The sequence below is a fragment of the Adiantum capillus-veneris genome, chromosome 8 (assembly GCF_014529385.1).
Source record: "Adiantum capillus-veneris isolate H3 chromosome 8, ASM1452938v2, whole genome shotgun sequence".
NCBI lineage: Eukaryota > Viridiplantae > Streptophyta > Polypodiopsida > Polypodiales > Pteridaceae > Adiantum > Adiantum capillus-veneris.
Window position 1 is genome coordinate 29651258 of NC_140938.1, and position 16382 is coordinate 29667639.

Genomic DNA, 16382 nt, shown 5'->3' on the forward strand with positions numbered 1-16382 from the left:
TCCATTATCGCGTGTACGGCAAGTAGTTCCTTTTGCTTTTGCTTTCGTATCCAAATCTGAGTGACATTTGGATTATTACTAAGCATTTTCTTTGGTATCCACATCTGTTTTATGCCCTTGGTTTGGGGTTGAACCGTCTGCTCTGTTGGAATCCGTTTGTTACATTGTTGTTTTTCCACCATTGCATTTCTATCCTTCCGCATCCATACTTGTTTACCTTGTTTTGGTAGCCTAGATTTTTGCAGTGTGGCCGGTGACTTCATCTGTCTGTAATTAGCATGGTTGGCTTTTACCTGGTTGTTGGTCTCGGGTTTCATGTTGTTCTTTGATGGCATTTGTGCTTTTGTCTTTGTTGCCAGTGATTGCATGGCTTGCAGTTGATCATGATGGTATTGCTGAGCAAAAGCTATCACCTGTCGTTCATGTTCATGTTGAATTTTCACAGCCTTTTCTTTCCAATCTATCTGCACATTGTATGCTTTTTGCCAAGGTTGCCCTAGCATCATTAGGTGTGGTGTCCTTTCATCTGTCACCACATAGAATTTGTGTGGATAGATATATTGATGTATCTGTACATGCAATATAGTCCATCCCAATATTGTCAATGGGTGTGATGTGCTACTTTCCAGCACTTGGGGAGTAGGATGAAGTTGATTTGTGACTTTGAGCTGTTGGTATAATCCGTAAGAGATCAAATTTGCTTGAGCACCCGAATCAAGCAAAGCTGTTGATTCAACTTGATTGTTGCCTACTTTGACTGTAATTATTGGCTCCACTGTTTCCTCCTCCAACTCAGTCAGTCGAATGGCATTGATTCGCAATGGTGCTCCACTTTTCTGTTGTTGTCGCAGAAGCCGTCTTTTTGCAATGCGTTCCTGTGCTTCGGCTTGAGCTTCCTCCCGTACTCTCTCTTTTTCCTTCATTCTTTGCTTTCCTTGATGAATTTGTTGGAGCATCTTCTGTGTGAGTGGTAGATGATATCTTCTCAGTCGACACCCACTAATCCAGTTTGGCATTTCTTCACTTGCTAGTGTAGCAAGCTTGACAGCTCCACTTTGTGATAGATCATGAATCACAAATGGTCCCATCCCTCGCTTTTTAAGTTTCTTGGCATGTTGCTTCAAGGTATAAACAAGTACGTAATCACCTGTTCTGAACTCTTTGGTACGCACGTGTTTGTCAAAAAATTCCTTTTGTCTTCTCTTTTTAGCATAGATTGAAGCGAAAGCTCGTAAGCGGAGTTCATCTAGCTTTTCAAGATCATTAATTCTTGAAGAGAGTTCATGCCCTGTCCATTCCAAACTTGTTGCTACTCGTAGAGTTGGGATTAAAAACTCTATAGGTAGTATAGCATTTAGCCCAAACACCATGTTGTATGGTGTTGTTCCTATTGATGTTTTGTAAGCTACCCTGTATGCCCATAGTGTTGAGTGTAGCTGTTGATCCCAATCGGTTCTTGATGCTAACACTATTTTAGTGAGAACCGTGCATAGTGTTTTATTTGTGGCCTCGCTTGCCCATTGGCCTGTGGATGATATGGTGCTGATTTCCTATGTATGACCATGAATTCCTCTAGTAGATATTCAATGACTTCATGGAGGAAGTGTGTTCCACGGTCACTGACAATTTCTATTGGTAACCCGTAACGTACAAAAACATTCTCATACAAAAATTGAGCCATGGTGCGTGCATCAGCTTTTTGTGTTGCTTTGGCTTCGACCCATTTTGTGTGATAGTCCGTAGCCACAATGATATATTGGGTATGGGTGCGATATGCAGAGGGTGATATAGGTCCTACAAAGTCAATGCACCATTTTGCAAATGCCCTTGCCCCCATCATTGGCCTTAATGGCATCTCATCTCTTTTTATTGGTATCTTGATGCGTTGACATGCATCACAACGCTTCACAAACTCATCGGCATCCATGTGCAATGTAGGCCACCAAATTCCTGTGGTTAAGACAATTTTTGCCGTCTTATCGCCCGAAAAATGGCCTCCACTTACTCCACTATGTGCATGTTCTAGAATCAGCAGGTATTCGCTTTCACTTGCACAGATTCTAGGTTGATTGTCCTTTCCCCGCTTATAGAGTTGATTTCCAATTAACTGAAAGTCACGAGCTTCCAGCTCTATAGCTTTTTCTCGTGCTCTTATAATGTTCTCAGGGAACGTTCTAGTGGTTAGGAAGTCAATGCTATATTGACTCCATGCAGGTGCTATGTTCACCCGAAACAAAGTTGCGTGATCCACTGGTCGTTTGGCACTACATACTATACAATTGGTAACATAAGAATGTGTATCCGCATACATAGTTGGCCAATAAACCCCTAACTATTTCAATCTCTGGTGTGTTTTTACTGTCGAACAATGAAATGCACAACCCTCGACATGTGCCTCTTCAAGGTAGTACTCGAATTCTTCCGGATTTATACATAATCGTAGGATTAGGTCAGATTCAAGATGATACAGCCGTCCTGCTATCAACTGGAAGTTCTTTGTTTGTCGAATTGTTTGTTGTTTGGATCTGCACTCCATATTATCAAACTCATGTCCGAAGGAGAGAATGCTAACTATTTCCTGAGACCACTTGGGTACCATTTCAATGTTGAAAAGATAAGCATCTGGTATGTCATCATCTACCCCTTCTGGAGCTTCCCCTTTGTGTATTCTTGAAAGATGATCTGCTCGCAGATGGGTTTTACCCTTTTTTACCACCACTGTGAAGTCAAATTCTAACAATATAATAAACCAGCGTACGATTCTCCCTGTATTGCAAGGTTTATTTACTAGGTACAAAAGAGCTTGATGATCTGTGAAGAACACAAATTTGTTTGCAAGCAAATAATGCCAAAATTTCTTCACAGCATAAATCATTCCTAACCCTTCTCTCTCGGTGGTTGTGTAGTTCTTTTCTGCACTGTTTAATTGTCGGCTCGCATAGCAAACCGGAAAGTCCATTGTTCCGTCTCCAGGTTGAGCTAGAATACTTCCAATGGCATATGCTGAAGCATCAATGTGCACATGGAATATCTTTTTCCAATCTGGTTCCTTTAGTACAGGTGCTAATATAAGGTTTTCCTTCAACTTTTGGAATGAAGTTTCACACTCCTTGGTCCATTCGAAATTGACTAGCAAATGATACAGAGGTTGTGCGATAATTGCATACATGTATATGAATCTTCGATAATATCCGCAGTGCCCCATGAAGGATTGCACTTGTTTCGCATTAGTAGGCCTGGGCAGGTCTACAATGACTTTGACTTTGTTTAGGTCTGTGGTTATGCCGTTTCGTGAGACAATGTGTCCTAAGATTCGTCCTTGCTTAACCATAAATACACACTTTTCCGGTTTTAGACAGATTCGATATGTTCTGCACTTTTCAAAGACCTTTTGCAAATGGTCAATATGTTCCTCTCGCAGAAGAGAGTGTACACACAGGTCATCCATGTAAATTTCTAAGAATATTCTTAGGTATTCCTTGAAAGCGTGAGTCATTAACCTCTGGAAAGTGGCTGGTGCATTTGTTAAGCCAAATGGCATAACTCGATATGCATAAATCCCCCATTCTGTGGCAAACGCTGTTTTGTGTTGATCCTCCCTTGCTATTGCCAGTTGGTTGTATCCCGAAAACCCATCTAGAAAGGAATAAGCCCGTTTCCCGGCCACTCGCTCCAGTACATGTTCTGTGTTTGGCAAGGGATAATTATCCCTTATGGTTGCTGCATTCACCTTTTTGAGGTTTACACACACCCACAGTTTTCCATTCTTCTTGGGAACTACCACAATGGGTGACACCCAATCTGTATGTTCAATCTCATAGATGAACTCCGCTTCCATCAGTTTATCAATCTCTTCTTTGATTCGTTTGGCAAATGTGTCATTATATGTATAAGGACATTGTTTGCTAGGTTTTGCATCTGATTTCAAAGGAATTGTATGTTGGCATATCAATGGATCAACTCCTTTGAGGTCTTTATAGGACCAAGCGAACACATCTTTATACTTCGTGAGAAGTTGTGTTAGTTGTGCTTCCTCCTCAGGCTCTAAATCGTTAGCTATATAGACCGGCTGAGGCTTTTGACCTGGTTCTGCGAGGTCTATTCTTTTTGCATTTTCAAGCCCATCGTAAGATTCTTGGTTGGTTCTCTCCCTGATTGGTGGTGTCATGATGATTTTTCTATCTTGGATAGTAAATTTCGGATAATGTGCTGGTACGTTCATGTTGCCGTTTTCTGACTCCCCTTTACCATCACTATCTTCTTCAGTAGTCCATATCTCTCTCAAAGACCGTTTCAGTTCTTGGTATTTCTGTTTACGCTCCAGTTTGGTCCACTCTTGGTCTTTTGTTGTTTCTCTTTTTTATTTTTCAGATTTTTGTGATTTTGTTTCGGTTTTAGCTTTTCTTACCTGTTTTATTTCTTCTCGCGTTCTTTCTTTTCGATTTACTAAGAATTTCCCTGATATTTGATCTTTCACACAATCCTCAGCTTTTACAAGCATCAAATAGTGAGTTTTACCTTTTATCCTGGGCATCAGATTCTCTCTCACTTTGTTTCCTGTTCTTTTCCTCCTATAGCATTCTTGGCGTCTAGGGTGTTGATTAGCAAAATCATAAAACTTGATATTCTTGGCTTCATTTTCACGCTCAGTTGAGGTGTCTGAACACTCATTATCTGCATCATCATTTACTTCTAAATGTTCAGAGGAGTTGTAAAACTCTTGTTCTGGAGGTTCTACCGTCTCTTTCTCTGGCACAACGCTTACCATGTAATAGGGTAGCACATCGTAGCCATCCTTATCGCAAAACTTTGTTGTTGGACTGTCGGTAATGGTACAGACATCTAATGTTGCCAGTATGTGTTCCCATTCTAGAGGTTCCAAGGGATCTTCAGGGAAAGGTTCCGGAATATACTCTTTGTCCTCAATTGTTCTTTCTAAGATGCATTCCTCTTTTTTTAAGCTTCCACAATGTGAAGCTCCGCACATCCATAGCTCTTTTGGTTTCCCTAACCATGCTGGTAGTTCCGATCCTGCTATTGTAGCCGAATCAAACTCTTCCACTGGTGTTTGGTTTACATCTTTGTAACTATGGTCTTTCAGGTGTATTTTAGTTGTCGTCTCGCCATGTCTAATCTATATGTGGTCATAACCCCAATCTTGGACCATCTTCAGTTGTCGCATGAATGGTCGTCCCAAGATTATCTCATAATTGTTCTTTTTGTTGAAATCGACTATTGCAAATGTATGCTCATACTCGATCCCGCACGAAGTGACAATTACTTTTTCTAAGAGTCCGAGAGGCTTCTCCATGAACCCATCTTCCAATTGGAGCTTCATTCTGGTAGCCCTCAGAGCTGGTTTTCCCCATTTTTTCCAGATTTTCTTGGTGGCGATAGCAACTCCCGCTCCACTGTCAAGAATAGCTTTGGAAACTACTCCTTGGAATTCTACCGGTAGCGTCGTGTTTCCGTCTTCTCCCTCGCAATATTCTCCAACCTTATTCAATGGTACAGGTCTAGTGTTTAGGTTAGGTCTGTCCAACTCCCTGATTCCTTCTTGGAGCTTCAAGGTGGGGTCTTTCACTCCAAATTTTTCTAGGCATTTTCCTATTGTGGTCCACATGTTTGGTCTTAACCTTAGGAGTTCTGCTAATGTGATTGTGCATGTCACCGGGGTGGATAACAACTCAATCAATCCTTGCGAATCCATCGCCTTGTTAGAAGAAAGTCTTTGAGATGGGATTGCTCTCACTTCAGACTTAGCTTCATATTCTCCCAGGTAAGAGGGTAAAGTTCTCAAAGAGTCTGGTTGGATGTGCCCCAAACTAATAGATCCTTCGTCTCCCCCTTGTGAATGTATTTCTAAGTTCATTTGTGATCTTGCCTCAAATTCTTCAATAGGAGGTAAGATCACGTTCTTTTCTTCTCTCGTGCTATTCATGTGGTTACTCATCCCATTAGCCTCGTTGGCCTCTCGGATTTGCTTCCACAGATCATCTAAACCATTACCGTCCTTACCCATTTCTGCCAATATTTTAGGATGGACCCCGTCACTTGCCCCATCGATGGTATTTGGCACTATGATAGGCTCTCCTCTGGATTCATAATCATTAGTGAGTCTTTCCCTTGTTTCTTCATGTTTCTCTAATGTTGGTTGGATAGGGGTTGGAGTTGGTGTGGCATGACAATTTGCCGGTTTACCCAACAGGTCTTCCATCAATGATTGAGCCGTCTCGATCATCTTTTTACACATATCCAACCTCTGTTTTTCTATTTCTGCATATGGATAAGTCATCCACCTTTGCTCCTGGGTTTGGTTCTTTTTAAGTCGAGCTTCATAAGCTTGTAGCAGTGCATCCAACTGCTCGTTTACCTTGTCTACCAGTACAGATCCTCCTGATCCTGCACTTTTGGGCTCTTCTATTTCCTTGGATGCTATGGCTGCTGTGGTGTGTGAGCTTAAGCTAGCTAGGTCCTCTAACCGCTCCAATCTGTTCTTTGTATGTTTCAACTCATCGGATAGGGCTGCTTGCTCTCGTTCTTTCCTTGCTTTCCTACGCGCCTTTCTAGCTTTCCAAGTGCTTCTCTGATTTTTCGTTTCTGAACTTTGGGCATCGGTTTTTGGTTCTTCTACTATGGGTTCGTTCGTCCTTCTTTGGGCTTGGGTTCGTGTTACAGCCTGAATAGGTATGATTGTTTCATTTTCCGATCCTCCACTGGAAGGTACTGTCTCCAACAGGTTCAAGGTGGTTTTTGCTCCTTTGCTCGGGTTTTTAGGGCAATCGGGAATCAAATGAGTAATTCCACATTCTGGGCAATACGCATTGACTCTAATGATTTCATCATGAGGACAATCTCTCAGCCAATGGTCTCCACCACACTTGTAACAGGGTCCCTTGGGTTGTTGAGGTGCTCCTTGAGCCCCTCGTTGCTAGTAAGCCTGTCTCTGTCCGCCCATGCCTCCATTGGCTATGAACAACAATGTTCGTTCATCTAAGCTATATCTTCCTTCTCCTGCGGCCTATGCAGCAGTTGGAGGTCCTTGATTCCCTATCATGCTCCATGGTTCTGGTGTCGAGGGTTCTTCCGGTGGATAATAGACAGGGTTTTCTGCATATCCATTGGGATCTTCATAATATGCATGCATAGGCACCAAAGCCTTTTCTTCTGATTCAGTTACCGTTGGTGTGTATCTTATACCAACTGGTCGTAAACCTGGTAGGGGTGGTTGTTGCCCCAACACCGGTTGTGGTCTTTCTACACCTACAGGTCCTGGTAAGTTGCCTGCTTGATATCTAGGCATCGGTGGAACTTGAGGGGACGCTACAGCAGCTTGGGGAGCGTAAGGTCTCTCCCTCACATATCCCTTGTTATAGTAACATTCCTCGGTCCCATGGTTTGTCCATTTTTGCTCAATAGCACACCACTTGGGCTGTTTAGCCTGAGGTTTGGCGTACAAGTTGATCTTTTTTAGCACTTCATCTACGAGCTGCTCCTGGTTTACCGCTATTTCTCCTTTCAGTGTTGTCCTGGAAGACTTGCTCCCACTTTGCTGTGAAGATGAATCGTCATCAAGGTCCTTGAACTCCCCTTCTTTGTAGACCGCACAATTGTCCACAAGGTACAGAGCCTCCCTGGTCAACTCATTCAACGTCGTCCTCCTCTTCATATGTAAGTCCATCTGGAGATCTGCATTCCTTAGTCCTTGGATGAATATCAGCATAAGTCTGGACTGAGTTGGCAGTTCTTCAACAGGACAAAATTTAACATATCTTTTTAGTCTTAGGGCTGCCTTCCGTACAGATTCTCCATCTTTTTGTTTGAGTTTATGGATTTGTGAGACGGTATTATGAGCTATTCCCCTTTGAGAGAATTCCTCAATAAACTCGTCAAACACTTCCTCCATCGACTCAAAGTCTCTACGCTCCACAGAGTCAAACCAAGTTGCAGCGTCATCCTCTAGGGTTAGTCCAAACCCTGCAAATTGGGTAGGAAAATCTAACACCTCTTCGGCTCTAATTACACGCACAAAGGCTGCCACATGATCTCTTGGGTCTCTGTTTCCTGTGTATTTCTTGTTTACCCATTTTTGCACTTGAGAAGGTCTAATTCTGCGATGGTCTACAAACCTCATCATTGGATCACCCCGTCCAAGTCTATACACCTCCTCGGGCCTTCTGTAATAGGCTGGTTCCTCTCCCAACGGTGCTCCTAAGCCATAATTTCTAACGGTTCTTGCTGGAGGTGGTTCTTCTCTTCGAACTCGTTCGATGGGTGGTCCTCCAAGCTCAGTCAACCCTTGTGTCTTTGGCTTACTCTCTACTTGATACCTTGAATAGTGTGGTGGTTCTTGCAAATCCCTGAGCCCTTGTGCGGCTTGATAACCATATCGGTTTCGGTCTGGTTCCATTGTTGCACTCTGTCGAAGCTATGCCTGCAATGATGGCTGGTTTGCTGGTTGGTCTTGGTTGTTGAATACTTGTTGTCTGGTGGAATGTGAGGTAGTGTCATACTCATCTGAAAATGGATTTGTTGACTTGCTTAGGGTGTGGGCGGCTCTCGGCATTTCCTCAGGGGCATATGCTGATGCTCCTGGACCTGTTGCTCTTTCTACTTCCTCTGGGAGAATACGTTGGTATTCTTGCCCGTATCTATCAACAAAAACTATGCCCTTTTCCGTAACAGTTTCATAATAGAATAAGTAAAGAACGTTGTCTTTGCTTAGTTCGTTTACGTATGGTTCTTTGCTGCGAAAGTAAGAGACAATACCCTCGCTCTCTTGTTTGTAGATTCCCACATTCTCGTTATAAGTTGGAATCCTGATTGTTTTCTTATCGTACATAAAAAAGCTCCGTGCCGATCAATGTTTGGTGGCGGCTCTTGAGTTTCTGAAACCATTTTCCCTTTAGCCACGTTATCTCCATATCTGTTGTAATCTTCAGGGTTGCTAACTATTAAATAGTGGTTCCCCTTTTCGTCTCGGAATCTATCTCCATCATCATACACGCGGATTATCTCCAATCTTTATGCTGGCCTCTCTTCGATACAAATGCACTTGCGGCCTCGATAGTCAGAATAGACTAGAGCTCCTCTTGAGTTTGTTCCCTCTAAGAAGATCACCATAAGCCTGGAATCATTCAAAGGATTTTGGGAGGTGCTTCCTCCTCGCATAGGTCCATCATAGGTGAAACCTCCTGGCTGTTGACTACCCATCATGAAGAAAGATTTGTCTGACGAAGTGTCAGTATCACTACCTTCCTCAATAATCGGTGCTAGCGGATCTAGCCTTGCCTGAGTTACACTCTCTTCGGTGGACACTAAGCTACCTTGGTCACCTGTCACCTTCTGGTCTCTAACAATGTGTCTTCCTGATCTTAAATTCATTAAACTTATCAATGCAATTTAGCACAAATTCAACCACTCACCTAGCAGTGGGTCAGTTTCTGCACAACTTCTTGCTTTGTTGCTGAATATACCTGTACACAAGAGTTTTAATTTCGGCAATTGAATCAAAGCATTTATCTGCTAGAGGTTATCTTAGTAATGATTGGTATAATTGGAGAGTTAATCTCAACCACTACTGTATTTTATACACTGCTGATGTTCTGGATTAGGTTGCTAATCTGAAACAGTACTTCCTTCTGGTGTTGGCCAATTTACACGAAAAAGTCTGAATTCAGTCTTTGCTTTGTCAAATGGGCAACCAAGGTCCAAATTCACTTCTGAAAGAAGTTCTGGAATCCTTAAGCCAAATGGAACCTCACTGTCTAGGCCAGGTCAAATTTTCTCTGCAGTATGCCCCAATAGACATCCTACGCGTAGGATGTCTCCTGCTGTATTTTGCCTAGATTTTTACACTGTTGTTTCCCCTTGTTGTGCTGAGCTTACAGCTGCTTTTACTTTTTTTGATTTGGACTTCTATAAGCTGGTCAATGAGTCAGGAATCTGTTCCGACGGCCTGTTGATGGTATTGATCAGTCTAATCAACTCCAAATTGGACCAAAATTGACTAGCTGTCTTGCCTTAGGCTATATAACACCTTACAATGCTCTAAGTCAAATTCTGGCTTCATTTTTCTTGCATTAGACATACTACGCGTAGGATGTCTTTTTGGCCTGTTTGACCACAGATTTGTTCCACAGCTTCCCCTTGATGTTAGTATCCCAGAGGCATGCTTAGATTTTGATTTGGATGTCAAAAGTCTCATTCAGCTGTTTTTGTTTTTTCAGTCAAAAGTGCTAAAGTCCACTTTGAACCCAATTTTCTTACCCAAATGAGGTGAAACCCTTTTCAGTCACTCAATATATCACACAAGACACACTCATGCAGCCATCTTATGGTTTTGGTCTCAAGTTAATGTTTTGGCACTATTTGGGTAGGATGTCTTGCAATTTCAGTCTATCTGGCCTTATCCCGTCAAGATATGGCCAAATTTTCACTTTCCAGTTGAATTTAGGGTAAATCCTACCTTCTGAACACACTGGTCAACTCAAAATCCCAAAATTCCTCCCAGATTGGCCTGTAGACATCCTACGCGTAGGATGTCTCCTGGCTTAAAATTAAAGTTTTTTCTGACAGGAATGCTCCTAATACTCTGACGACCTATCAGAAACACTCACAGTAACTTTTGGACTTCAATTAGGCTTTCAACCACACTTTTGCGTCTTTTTGCGTCTTTTACAAACTTGTAATGATTCTACCAAGCAAGTGTACATGCATGAAATGCTCTAGATCTGAATCATGATGTCCTACTTACTCTACTCCTACCTATCATGAAGAAATGGTGATAATGGTATTTTTGGTTGCTTTTTGGCCTCTCCGGACTCTCAAGCTCTCCTCTCACCGCTTCTACCACCCAACTCCTACTCTAGAACTCGACTATTACCTACAACTACCTAAGTCTACCTCCTCTACCTAAGTCGAAGGATCTAGGCCAGACACACGCTTCCTAGACTCCCTCTAAGACCTAGAGAGTCCTCCACCCTCTGATCCTATCTAAATGTAAGGAGAGACTCTTGGCAAGCCAAAAATCCCAATCCTCAAGGATTAGTCTCGGTCACCTACCTAAGGTTTTCGTCCCCGACAGCGGTGGCAATGTTGGACGGATACGCCGCGACGGACGTCAGCACAGCGAGAACTCACCTAACAAGTAATGTCAGCTAAGGACGAAGCTCGACCCGCAGGCATGTGGAAGCAAGCATAAGGTGTCAACCTACACTCGACCGACTCCTAACTAATTCCTACAGAGGTCCCTACCAATTGTCTAAGTCACAGCCTTCAAGAGTACAAAAGAGGATACTTCCTACAACGCTTGCTAGAGCTGAACACCCATCAAACACTTTCGAAACACCATAGAACTTGAAGGAGACCTTACTAATACCTATAGGCCGCTCTCCCTAAGGTCTATGAACCAAAATCATGACCCAAAACACCCAGTGCAGAAACACGTAGGATGTCTGGCCGAAATCTGCAAGTCTTCATTTCCGAAATCTGAAGTGCCTAATGTGTAGCTCTACTCAATGTGAACGCGTGGATATGCTGCAATGCGAAATCAGATAACGTATGCTCACCCAAACAACAGATGAAGCTCGTAGAAGGAGCTCCCAAAGCCGGACCGTACGCACGCAATGTTGGTATCGGCTCGTAGCTCTAGTCGGGGGCAACACGTTGCACTTCTCCGCACTCGATTCCGACCACCGTAGCCCACGTAGCGTCAAGACGAAGCTCACACTCTCTCTCACGTACACAGTACGCTCACTCACAGACTTCCCACTTGTTTAAAATGACAAAAGGTTTTCTCATTAAGGTCAAAAAGTGGTATATATACCTTACAACTTCTCAAACCCTAAAGTTCCAAAATCAACCATCTACTCATTCTAACTATCAAAACTGGGATACAATCTGGAAACTTCTGTAAGTCCCAATATTTACAAGGTAAAAAATTGGGTTTTCCTCATTGAATGAATAATTACAAAAAATAATAGTTCCGAGTAGTTAGATGCCGTGGGGTGTGTCCAGCTTCTAACAGCATTCTTCATAGCTACAATTGAGTGTGTATGGCCTAAACGCCTTATGACTGATTTGGGTGTTGAATAAGAAACTGCCAACACTATCTACAATGACAATCAAAGCACATTGACAGATGCAAGGAACCCAGTTTTTCATGCTTGCACAAAGCACATTGAGGTGAATTACCACTATGTCAGGGAGGCTCTCACCAAGAGAGATCATCTTGGATTATGTGCCAACACAAGACAACCTTGCAGATCTTTTCACAAAGGCATTGTCTTGTGAGAAGTTTGAAGCTTTTTGCAAAGCTTTGGGCTTACTCCCCTTTGTGGACTGAACATATCCGCAGGGCATGGAGCTTCCCTATACTCTATGTGACAGCTCTCATTCACTACATCACTCGCAGGGGGGATTTGTTACCATAAACATGTGGTAGTGATGTGTGTGAACACACTTAAGACCACCGGGGCATTTTTTCCCTCACAAGGAGGTATTTTCCCCCGTGCATTGTATATACGTCCATCACTCTAGGGCTATCTTATCTTTTCATTGCGCACTAAGTAATACACTCTCTGTTGTGTGCCTTGAGCTTCCTTCATCTTCTCCAAGCTGTGTGTGTTTTCTTGCAACCCTAATCCAACACAAGAGAGCTAAGTGAGTATGCAAGCAAAGAGGGCATCCTCAACCACCTAGAAAGAGTAGACCTCCAAAGATTCTTCACATCAGAGCCAACTGGTATTGATCTCAAAAGAGTTAATGAGCTGACAACCACCATCCAAAAAGACGGCATGAAAGCTCTCATCACACTTAAAGGGGAAATCAAACAAGTCACCATTAAACTTCAAATCAATACTGATGCCTTGGGACTGCACACCCGGGGCGGTCACTTATCAAAAGTTTCCTATATCACGTGCATTCAAGAGGTTATTAATAATACCTCAATATACATACTATATTTACACTACGTGCCTATTTAAAAAACCCCCACCCCCCTCTGTATGTATACATTTTGATCTTTTAATAATCCTCTCCGGTTAACTCACGTGATAGCATACACATTCTGAAAAGTGACTGCCCCGGGACTGCACAATGATGGTAGCTCTGTCCATGGAAGAAGAGAGGGTGAAAGTTTATTTGCAAAAAAAGACCAATCCCACCTTTGAAAACCTAGTAGATCCAAGTGCAAATAGGATCTGCAAGTTGTACAACCAATTCTTTCATGTCTGCAACAAGGAGCTGTAGAAGTAAACAACCCCACCACACACAATTGCCACCACCATTAATTGAGCACTGGGTAGCAGTATACCAAAAGATGTGAACTACGCCCATTACATACACGAGTAGGTAGTGGTCTTGGGGACGGACAAGCCAAAAATACATCGGTGGTGCAGAAACTCTTACAAAGATTCCTATGAAGCTATTGGAGAGTGGTTGCGATTGAAAGAGGATAGAGGAAACTTCTACAGGTGAGCACCACCCGTCTCTACTCGGCTCAAGAAAAAGCTCAAGACCGTACAGGAAGATACAGAAGAGGATCCACCAAAGAAGAAGGGAAAAAAGCTGGAATGATAAAGGAAGAAAGACAGAAAGAGTCAAAAAGAGGCCAAGATTAAGAGGCTAATAGAATAGTTCAGGGCTAAGAGGGCACTTAAAGGAGATTTTGAAGAATAATGGGTGCTAGACCTAGAGAAGGGAGGCAGCTCCTCTAGACCCCTAGAGGACTAGTTTGATCACTTTATTAGAGCCTATGAAGAGATGGAGCATGACCTAGAGAAGAGAGGCAGACCTAGAGAAGGGAGGCAGCTCCTAGAGAAGGGAGGCAGCTCCTCTAGACCCCTAGAGGACTAGTTTGATCACTTTATTAGAGCCTATGAAGAGATGGAGCATGTGATAGAGCAACAAAATTTAGAGCCATTCATCGCTAGTGCAAGGTATAAAGAAGAAGTTACAAGAGCAGTTGGGAGCCCCATTAACAAAAAAAGAAGGAGAGGAAGTCAAAGTTGAAGGACGGAGTGCACGCCACCCGCATCTCCACCTGTATACACCCGACGCCAAGCCCAAAGAAAACAACAACTCAGTCATCTACAAAGGCAATAGAGGCTGAATCTACACCTCAAGATAAATAAAAGACTGATAGAAGCACTTATGATGATCTCCTCAGAGCTGGGTACACATTCATGGACGTGTTTGAGGCAATTTATGGTACATCTAACCCACCATAGGCTACAAAGAATGAAGAGAAATCTGAAGAAAAGCCCAGGGACTGAGGTACACAAGAGATAGCACCAAAAATGCACATATCGCCAAAAAGACACATATCAATGAAAATGCCAAATATGGTGAAGATTCCACCCGTGCCGCGATAGAGACCTGTAGAGAGTCCATGGAATCCCACTCCAATGGGAGTACTGCTCAGTATGGGTCAACAAGTCCCCTTAGCCAGACTTGTTACCATATACATGTGGTAGTGATGTGTGTGAACACACTAGGACCGCCGGGGCATTTTTTCCCTCTTTAGGAGGTTTTTTCCCCCGTGCATTTTATATACGCCCATCACTCTAGGGCTATCTATCTTTCCATTGCACACTAAGTAATACACTCTCAGTTGTGTGCCTTGAGCTTCCTTCATCTTCTTCTCCAAGTTGTGTGTGTTTCTTTGCAACCCTAATTCCAACAATTGGTATCAGAGCATAGTTGCATCCTCCAGGGCTTAGTCGCCAGTGGCTCTGGCACATGCCTGCTCACTTTCTCCAATTTTTGTGAGCTTATGAGAGCATTCGCAGGTCAACAAAAATTTTGGGAGAGCTTGTAGAGTTTAGTCTGCTCAAATTTCTGATTCGGGCTCATTTCGTCTTCCGTCTCCACTGCAAGTAAATCTGCACAGGCAATTTCATCATTTTGTGATGAATTTTTGTCAGTGTCGTTTTTTGCATAGCAGGTCCTATACAATCTACTACGGGTTGTGCTAGATAGAACGTGCTAGTCTCACTCAGCTTCTCCTCATTTTGGGCAGTTCTCACATTAGGTGCATACATTTTTCATGGCTGACAACAACACAGATGTGTTCAAGATGTTTGATGGGGACAATTACCCTATGTGGGCTTACATGATGCAACATGTTCTTATGTCAAAGGGTATCTAGAATATTGTGCAAGGCATTGATGTACATCCTGGTTCTGAGGATTTAGGCGATGTTGAGGATGTTGCAGGTCTTACTGCAAGGACTCTCTCTCTCTCTCTCTCTCTCTCTCTCTCTCTCTCTCTCTCTCTCTCTCTCTCTCTCACACACACACACACACACACACACACACTCGAACACACACAAGTAGCAATATGCTCGCTCTCTCTCTCTCACTCACTCACTCACTCTACACACACACACACACACACCTATGTTGTGCAGCATGCACCCTCTCTCTCTCTATCTCTCTCATTGAGACAACACACGATGCATTCAAGGCAGTTTTTCTTCCGAGAAAAAGTTAGCGAGGGATTTGGGTGCAACCTGCATACCTCTCTTTTTTCCAAGGCAAAGTAAGTGCGAGATCCTGCAAACATCAACTCTTTATTTTTCAAAAAGTTCAAAAAATCAAAACCTCAAAGGTTTCGAGTATTGGACACGTGGATGGGCTCTTTGACCTTCAAAATTTAAGCTCCATTATATGTTAAGAAGGGTCCGAGTTAAACAACAAGGTGAACCGCATACAAAACAAAATGAAAAGTAAAATAAAAACAATAAAATAATAAAACCTATTGATAAACTAAAACAAAAAATATTTTAATGCTTTCTAAGAAAGGTGGGTGTGAACAACATAGAGAGCATAATAAAACACTTTAATGAAATGGACCTTTATGAGATCTTTAAATGAAATGATTTTTTTACAAATTAAAACATTGTAAAGTTTTTACAGTGGTCTCAAGAAAGCAATATGTTTAGTTGTAATAAATTGTGTGAGTGAGTGTGTGTGTGTGTGTGTGGGAGAGAGAGAGAGAGGGAGGGAGGTAGTGTTAGAAAAAAATCAAGAAGCCAAATATTTTTAGTTGTAATAAATTGTGTGTGTATGTGATGTGTGTGTGTGTGAGAGAGAGAGAGAGAGGGAGGGAGGTAGTGTTAGAAAAAAATCAAAGACTAATGTATTTTAGCCGGCTAAAATTGTAAAGTCCCGGTTAGATTTTGAGCTTGCCATTAAGAAAACGGAGAAATTTATACAAGTTTTAGTGTTATTACCGGAAAAAGCTTCAAATATTTACCTAAAAATCGAAAGATTTTCAGGTTTATCCTTATTTTTACCGGTTAGGGAGAATCTATTTTTCTAGCCGTGGAGGGAGGGAGAGGGAGAGGATCTTTTAATACGTTTTTAATGCCTCACATC